Here is a 9,096-nt window from a genome sequence, read left to right as displayed (position 1 = left end):
AGTAAACAACCTAATACTTCACCTTAAAGAACAGAAAAACAAGAATAATCCAAACCCAAAGTTAGTAGACAGAAAGAAATAAGTAAAATCAAAGCAGAACAAAATGAAATAGAAACCCAAAAAATAATAAAAAAGATCAATGAAACAAAAAGTTGATTTTTTGAAAAGATAAATAAAATTGACAAACCTTTAGAAAGGCTAAATAAAAAGAGAGAAGACCCAAATACCAAAAATTAGAATTAAAAAGGTGATATTACAACTGATACCTCAGAAATGCAAGGAATCATTAGAGACTACTATAAACAACTGCATGACAACAAATTTGAAAATCTGGAGGAAATGGATAAATTTCTGAACACATACAAACTACCAAAACTGAGCCAAGAAGATAAAGAAAATCTGAACAAACCAATAATCATAAAAGAGATTGAAGCTGTTATCAGAGGGCTCCCAACAAAGAAAAGCCCAGGACTGGATGGGTTCACTGCAGAGTTCTACTAAACCTTCAAAGAGGAATTGATACCAATTCTCTACAAACTATTCCAAAGGATTGAAACAGAGGCCATTCTCCCAAATTTATTCTATGAGGCAAACATCACCCTGATATCAAAACCAGACAAAGATACAACAAAAAAAGAAAACTGCATACCAATATTCTTCATGAATATAGATGCAAAAATCCTCAATAAAACACTAGCTAACAGAATACAGTAACACAAAATTATACAAAATTATACACCATCATCTTGTGGGATTCATCCCAGGGATGCAAGTTTGGTTCACCATATGCAAATTAATAAATGTGATACACCACATTAATAAAAGCAAAGTCAAAAACTATATGATCATCTCTATAGATGCTGAAAAAGCATTTGACAAAATTCAACATCCTTTCTTGATAAAGACTCTCTACAAGTTAGGTATAGATGGAAAATATCTCAGCACAATTAAAGCCATATATGATAAACCCACTGCCAATATCATCCTGAATGGGGAAAAGCTGAAAGCTTTTCCCTTAAGAACAGGAACTAGACAAGGATGCCCACTCTCACCACTCCTATCCAACATAGTATTGGAAGTACTAGCCAGAGCAATCAGAGAAGAGAAGGAAATAAAGGGCATCCAGATTGGAAAAGATGAAGTCACACTATCCCTATTTGCAGATGACATGATCCAATATATCAAACATCCTAAAGCCTCTACAAAAAAACTCTTAGGGTTGGTAAATGATTTCAGCAAAGTCACAGGATACAAAATCAACACACAAAAATCAGTAGCATTTCTATACTCCAACAGTGAACGTGCAGAAAAAGAAATCAAGAAAGCTAGCCCATTTACAATAGGCACCAAAAAAATAAAATACTTAGGAATAAAGTTAATCAAGGATGTGAAAATTCTCTATGAAGAGAACTACAAAGAAGAGAATAGTAGTTGAGAGAAACTGAAGAGGACACAAGAAGATGAAAAGATATCCCATGCTCTTGGATTGGAAGAATTAACATTGTGAAAATGTCCATATTACCCAAAGTGATCTACAGATTCAATGCAATCCCCATCAAAATTCCAATGACATTTTTCTCAGAAATGGAAAAAACTATCCAGATATTTATATAGAATAACAAAAGACCATGAATAGCCAAAGCAATCCTGAGCAAAAAAAAAAGAAAGCTGTAGGCATAATACTACCTGACTTTAAACTATACTACAAAGCTATAATAACCAAAACAGCATGGTACTGGCATAAAAACAGACACGTGAATCAATGGGATAGAATAGAAAACCCAGAAATCAACCCATACATCTACACCCTCTGATCTTTGACAGAGGCACCAATTCTACACATTGTGGAAGAGACTGCCTCTTCAGTAAATGATGCTGGGAAAACTGGATATTCATATGTAGGAAAATGAAATTAAACCTGTACCTCTCACCATATACCAAAATCAACTCAAAATGGATGAAAGAATTAAATATACATCCTGAAACAATAAAACTCTTTAATGAAAACAGGTGAAACACTTCAGGAAGTAGGAATGAGTAAAGATTTCATGAATATGACCCCAAAAGCAGAGGCAACCAAAGGAAAAATAAACAAATGGGATTATATCAAACTAAAAAGCTTCTGCACAGCAAAAGAAACAATCAGCAAAGCGAAACGACAACCAGCAGAGTGGGAGAAGATATTTGCAAAATATATATCTGACAAAGGATTAATATCCAGAATATACAAGGAAATCAAACAACTTAATAGCAAATAAACAAATAACCAAATTAAAAAATGGGCAAAGGAGCTGAATAGGCATTTCTCAAAGGAAGATATATGAAAGGCCAACAGACACATGAAAAAATGCTCAATATCACTTAGCATTCGGGAAATGCAAATCAAAACCACTTTGAGATACCATCGCACCCCAGTTAGAATGGCTAACATCCATAAAACTGAGAATGATAAATGCAGGTGAGGCTGCAGAGAAAAAGGAACTCTCATACACTGTTGGTGGGACTGCAAAATGGCACAGCCTTTATGGAAAATGGTATGGAGGTTCCTCAAACAATTACAGATAGATTTACCATATGACCCAGCTATTCCACTGCTGGGTAAACACCCAGAGGAATGGAAACCACCATGCCAAAGGGATACCTGAACTACCATGTTTATTGCAGTGCTATTTACAGTGGCCAAGAGTTGGAACCAACCCAAATGTCCATCATCAGATGAGTAGATAAGGAAACTGTTGTATATCTACACAATAGAATACTACACTGCTATAAAAAAGAATGAAATACTACCATTGGCAGCAACATGGATGGACTCAGAGAAAATTATATTGAGTGAAACAAGTCAGGCAGAGAAAGAGAAATACCACATGTTCTCACTTATTTGTGGGAGCTATAAATAAATAAATACACAAACAAATAAATGGGGGGAGAAGACACAACAATCACAATTCCTTGAACTTGTTAAGACAAGTGAACAGATATGATATAAATGGGGGTGGAGGGGAGAGAGAAAGGGAGGAAAGAGGAATTGGCAAAGGGACATGAAAATCAACTACAATGTATATTGAGAAGTTAAAATAAATAAAATAAAAAAATAAAACAACAAGATGAAGAACTGCTATATTATAACATCTATTGCAAACAGGTTGTACCCATTTAGGAACTGTTGGATAAATGAATAACTAAGACTGTGTGATTAAATCTGAACTAGTCCTCCGAAGAGAGTTTTCTCTCTAATAATGTCTCATCTGTACTTTCTCCTATCAGGCAGAGTAACACAATCATTAAATGGAAAGAGGAAAGGAAAATATATGGCAAATAAACGAAACTGGAGATATGGATTTTCTCTGACATATCATAAATGTCCTATGAAAATATTCTTGTCCACAGGTTATCTTGCCCACTGTGGCTGGGAGAGTTCAGGCAAACACAAAGATGTAAAACAGTAGGTATTGTCTCCAGAGCTGGCCTCAGCAAAGGTGTTTCCTTTCCCAAAATTACCAAGCAATGTCTTGAAATGACGGATATCACACCATTAAAGGATGGGAAAACAATCCAGTATAAAAAATAAATAAAAACAATTGCAGGTAAGTAAATAAAATAGAAGTTAGTGAAAACTGGCAACTTGCATGAAGACTTGATGATGTAAGCCCAGACTCAGCCCTGACAGTCCAGTATTGGGATGAGAACGGAAAACCCAGTAGAGAGGCTAAAGCTCTTATTCACTTGCCCCTAAATAACTTGCCAAATCTTGATAAAAAAAAAAGGACCCGACCCAAAACTAGGTGAAAGAAATGGAGAGAAGCTCTAGGAAGAACATTTTGTTGCCTGTGCAGGTAGCTGCTAAATTGGCCTTTGAAAGACGAGTATGTGTCCAATTACAGTGGGTCGGAAGCCAATGAACGCAGATGCCCCAATTTTACTTCTACTTTGCTTTCATCACCAGTCAGATGAGGATACTGCTATTTCATTTCCTGGTTTGTTTTGTGAACCAAGTAAAACAACACAGGCAGAGGCTTATCCCAGCACCTACTGGTTGCTGAGGGCAGTCACCTCTTTCTCTACCTAGGTGTCCTGCAATAACCCCCCAAACACTGTTAGAAACCAGTGTTTGGAGTGGATTGCTATTTCGACTAGGTAAACCCTCTGGCAGCTTCAATTATATTAAGAGGGCTTTTTTAATATATTTTTATGACAAAAAATAATTTTCAGTAACCTTTATTTGAAGATAAACTGGTAAAAAGAATTCCAAAGAGAAGGCAGAATGAGATGAATAGCAAGACCTGTTCCCCCGAATGCTCGTCATTATTACTATTAAATCATCTAACTTGAGGAGTTTTTAGCAGCAGCAGCAGAAGCAGCAGCAGCAGCAATTACAGGGAATCACAGGGCTCCCGGGAATGGAAGGCATATAACGTTGTCTCTTTTCATCCACGACGCTCCCAAGGTACTAGGGAGCTGTCTCTGTATTCAGCCATGCCTCCTTTTTGGTATAGCAGTTATTTGCTCCCTCACCAACATGTGTTACAGTCAAAGATCTAAGAGACCATCTAAGAGCACCTGGGCCCCTGGGGCAGGTGTCAGGAACAGATTCCATCTCTCATTCCGCTGCCATCCAGGTACAGTGCCTTGTTGAAGCCAGACAGTGATGACATCTCTCTGGCTTTCTCCTCCAGGCTTGCAGAGCCTTGTTCTCCAGCCCAGTCCCAGGTAGCACTCTACACTTCGGTGAATTACACAGCCCAAGCCTCTGCCTGTTCTTGTTTCTGCTTCTGGGTGAGAGTGGGGGCATTGTTAGCCCCAAGACATAGAAGAAAGAAAGAAGTGTGCTCTCTCCTATCGGCTTCTCCTTTAGGACTGTACTCATGGCAGCTGGGAATGATCTTGAAAGGCAACTCCTTGGGCCGACCCCCTGGCGCACTCGGGAGAGTGCAGCACTGGGAGTGCAGCGGCGCTCCCGCCGCAGGTTTGGATCCTATATAGGGATGACCGGTGCGCTCACTGGCTGAGCGCGGTGCAGCCGGTCAAAAAAAAAAAAAAGGCACAACACACAACGTACAAAATCCTGCTGCTTACGAACAAAATATGAAAGCACAGACACCACAGCCAACCAAAGAAAAATAAAAACAATGATGGAACAAGTAAAACATGGCTCTGCAGAGAACCAAACTGGTGACATGAAAGAAGATAAACTAATATATATATATATATATATATATACATATATACACATATGTATATATGTGTGTGTGTATATATATATATATATATATAGAGAGAGAGAGAGAGTCCATAGACAGATCACTCTAAATTCCCCCATCCTCTATGTTCCCCAGCAAGGTGGACAGGCCCCCATTAAAGCCCTACTTGTTCTGGAGATTGATCTATGTCTTCTCACTATGGAGATCCTGAATGGCCAACAATATACTTTAGTTATCTTTGAATCTCCAGCATCCGGTAGAGCCTCTAGTGGGTAGGACTGTTTACTGAATGAATGAACAAATTCCCAAATAATAAATGAGTGGGTTAGGAAATGAATTACAAGACAGAACGTGGAGATTCGGTGTCCAGGTGGTCAGTATTCCCAAGGATGGGCATCGATAATTACAGACCTAATAGAAGAAAACTTTGTGGAACTGAAAAGAAAATATTAAAAGGATCTGAGATGAAAATTTTAGAGAGATTATCACATGCTCTACAGAGTTAATATTAAGAAAATATGCCAAGGCATATCCTAGGGAGAGGGAAGAGAGCTTTCAATTTCAAAGATAAAGACTCCCACAAGCTTTCAAGGAAAAGAAAAAGAAATCTTACATGCCATCCTTCAAAAAGATCTTTTGACTGACAAGAATAAAACCCTGAGTGTTCCTGATTCAAAGTAGAAGAAAATGGAGCAACTGATGTGACAGACAGGGAAGGTTTTGAGAAGAGATTGTCTTTGTTTGGGCATAACCTGCTAGCCTTGGGAGGAGCAGTACTCCGCCATAGGACTGCGTCTTCAAAGGCTCTAGCTGGCATGGCTGAGAATCGGCTGTCTCTGCCTCTATGGGGGAATGTAGGCCCCAAGGCACCTTGTCACAGCTCTGGAGCTCTGGGCTCCCACTGAGCCGCCGACTGTCTCTGGGCACATAGGCTCCGTGGCTGTGCAGAAAAGAATCAACATGGCGGGTCTAAACTGCTGTCCTTAAAAAGGCCCACTTGCCAGGTGAGCCCTTGGCTGGTTTCTAGAAGCTTTGATTTCAGAGGCTTCACAGCATTCCCTGAGAAAAGTGGCTCACTGTGCCTAAGCTGTTTGTGTGAACTATGCGGTTTATGCTGAACACCTGCTTTCCTTCTGAAGTTTTGGTATATTCTGGGCAAAGCCTGCCTACATAATCAGTGCCCAATAAAAACCGTGGGAACTGAGTCCCTAATGAGCTTTCCTGATTGCCAGTGTCTCACACCTGTTGCTGGAGGACTTAAGCAGGTGTAATTTCAATGGGAAAAGACAACAGCTTGAGGCTGGTCTCCCCCCGACCATGTCCCATGTGCTCTTCCCTTCGTTGATTGTGTTTGTGATTCTTTAGTTGTAACAAACTATAGTCATGAGTATAACTATATGTTGAGTTCTATTAGTCCTTCTAGTGAATTCACTCCAAAATCCTCTTCTTTCTACTTGACCACTACACCTCACAGACTGTTCTAATTGTGTCCACCTAGGCTAATATAATAACCTTTTAGAGTAATTGTCTCCATGAAATTCTAGAGGCAGACAAGCTGGAGAACAGCATGGTAAAAGGTGGAGGAACCAAGAAAAGGCAACCCCCAGGTCCTAGGACTATCATGCATAAATATTTGGCAAGAGAAAGATCTAGGAAGGATTCTAGAAAGTTTCACCAACATGTCAAGAAGTTGCTCAACATTCTTCTTGAGCACCTTGGTGTCCTGCCAGGTTGTTGCCCATTCCTGCTGGGATGATAAAGAGCTTTATAGACTCTCTAAAACATGGACTATTTTTTTTCCAGCTGTGCCATCTGGTTGTTTTTCTTTTTACAGGCAATCAGCAGAAAGGCTTTTCTGTTGAGACGTAGATGGAGCGGTGTGTGTGCACGCATGCTCATCTCCTTATGTGTTGGGCAGAGGAGTCTCCAGGCGGATAGGCAGGGAAGACAAATGAAAAGCATTCTGAGACACATGGGAAAGATGAAGCCTCAGATCATCCCCAGGCTGCAGCTGCAGCAGCCCTGCGAGTTGGTCGGCTTCGGCCTCCTCCCGCCCCCAAACCCATGCTTGGACCTCCTTGCTGCGCTAGGCTTGCTCTTGTTCTGAGAGCAAACCAAGGACAGCCCATGAAGTTGCCAGCAATAGGACACTGCTGCACCCATGCCTTTGCAAGTCGAAGCCAGGTGCTCTGCTGGTGAGAGCACGCTGTTGCCATTGGGATGGTCAAAGATATAGTACCCAGCTCTATCAATCAACTGGCTATTCTAATGTGTTACTTTGTGATCACAGCCGCTGTCAATATCTGCTTCACAACGGGGACTGAAGAACCATTTTTTATTAGAAATCTAATACTGCAGATTCAAGAGACTCTACTGTCTATCCCCCTGGCTCCACCTGTATATCTGAGGTGTCTCTGAAATATCTACAATATTTATCTGTATATATAATAATAGGTATTCAATAATGGTAACTGTTTTTTCTATAAGTCTCCAAGGAAAGCAGTCCTTCTAGAATTGTTCAATTGATATCGGGTATCACTGAGCATTTGCTGCATTTCCAGACACTCTTCTGGTCCTCATCAAGCAGTTCTCCAAAGTATGGAGATTCAGAGCATTGCAAGGGTTAAAGCAATTAAGTGGAATGGTCATGGTTTAACCCCAGATCCACTGGACTGCAAACCTGTGTTCTTTCTCCTAAAGCAGGATTTCTTAATCTTGGCACACCTGACATTGCAGAACAGGTAAATCATTGTAGTGGGGACTGTCCTGTGCATTGTAGAACGTTTCGCAGCATCCCTGGCCTCTACCCACTAGATGCCAGTAGCACCCCTCTAGTTATGATGCCCAAAGAGAACCCCAGACATCACCAAATGTCCTCAGGAAGGGATGGTAAATCTCCCCTCCTCCCACCTCCCGCCCTGTGCTGAGAACCACTGCCCTGCAGCAAGCTGCCTTTGAAGCTTTGCTGCTCAAAGTATGGTCCAGGAACCAGCAGCTCCAGCAAGAGCATCATCCGAGAGCTTGTTAAAAATGCAGAATCTCACGCCTCTTCTCAGTCCTACTGAATCAGAATTTGCATTTTAACAAGATGTCCAAGGTGATCCTTGTGCATTACATTACAGTTTGAGAGGGGCTGTTCCACAGTATCAGTATAGCATGGGCACAGTTTCCCCCACAGATTTTCCTGAACAAATTCACTTTCTGGAAGTGAGATTTCCAGCAAACTGCTTGTGGTTTAAATTACATTGTTTCTATCCTTATTCACAAAATTTTTGTCAAAAGATTGTGATTTTTTAACTCCCTTTGTTGCCACAGTATTTTCCAAAAAGGCAGCCCCATGGAATAGTACACTGGGCTTTGATAATTCATCCATTCATTAATTGATTAAGTCTCGCCAAGAAAGTTTACTGTACAGGGCACTAGAGATACGGGTGTACAGCAGCCTGGGGTGCCAACTGGAAGACTGTTCCATGATTCTGCTTTCCATGATGCCTGGCATGCCTCTCAGCTGCTGGCCACAGACATTTCTCTGCTTTTCTCTGGCCCCAGCCAATGTTCACAGTGCACACATTTCAGAGAGCACAGCCTGAACTTGCCACATCCATACCTGTAGTGTGGGAACCCACCACTGCATGGGAAGGCGATCTTGACTTTCAGTCTCTCTGTTGCTCTGCTTGAAATGCACAGTGAGGTCCAGCCAATAACCTTAAGGTTAACGACTGTCTGATTCACAATGAGAAAGGCTTAGTCCATCATAGGATGCCCTAGAAAAAGAGCACTGGGGAAGGTTTAGGTTTGGGAATCAGGGTAATTCCCTTTTCCCTACCACTGATTTTACAGAAACAGTTTAAGCATGGTACATTTACTGTCTATAATGTGAGAATGTTTTTAAAAT

The sequence above is a fragment of the Cynocephalus volans genome, chromosome 2, assembly GCF_027409185.1.
Source record: "Cynocephalus volans isolate mCynVol1 chromosome 2, mCynVol1.pri, whole genome shotgun sequence".
Classification (NCBI taxonomy): domain Eukaryota; kingdom Metazoa; phylum Chordata; class Mammalia; order Dermoptera; family Cynocephalidae; genus Cynocephalus; species Cynocephalus volans.
The sequence above is the reverse complement of the archived record's forward strand: the minus strand, read 5'-3'. Positions refer to the sequence as shown.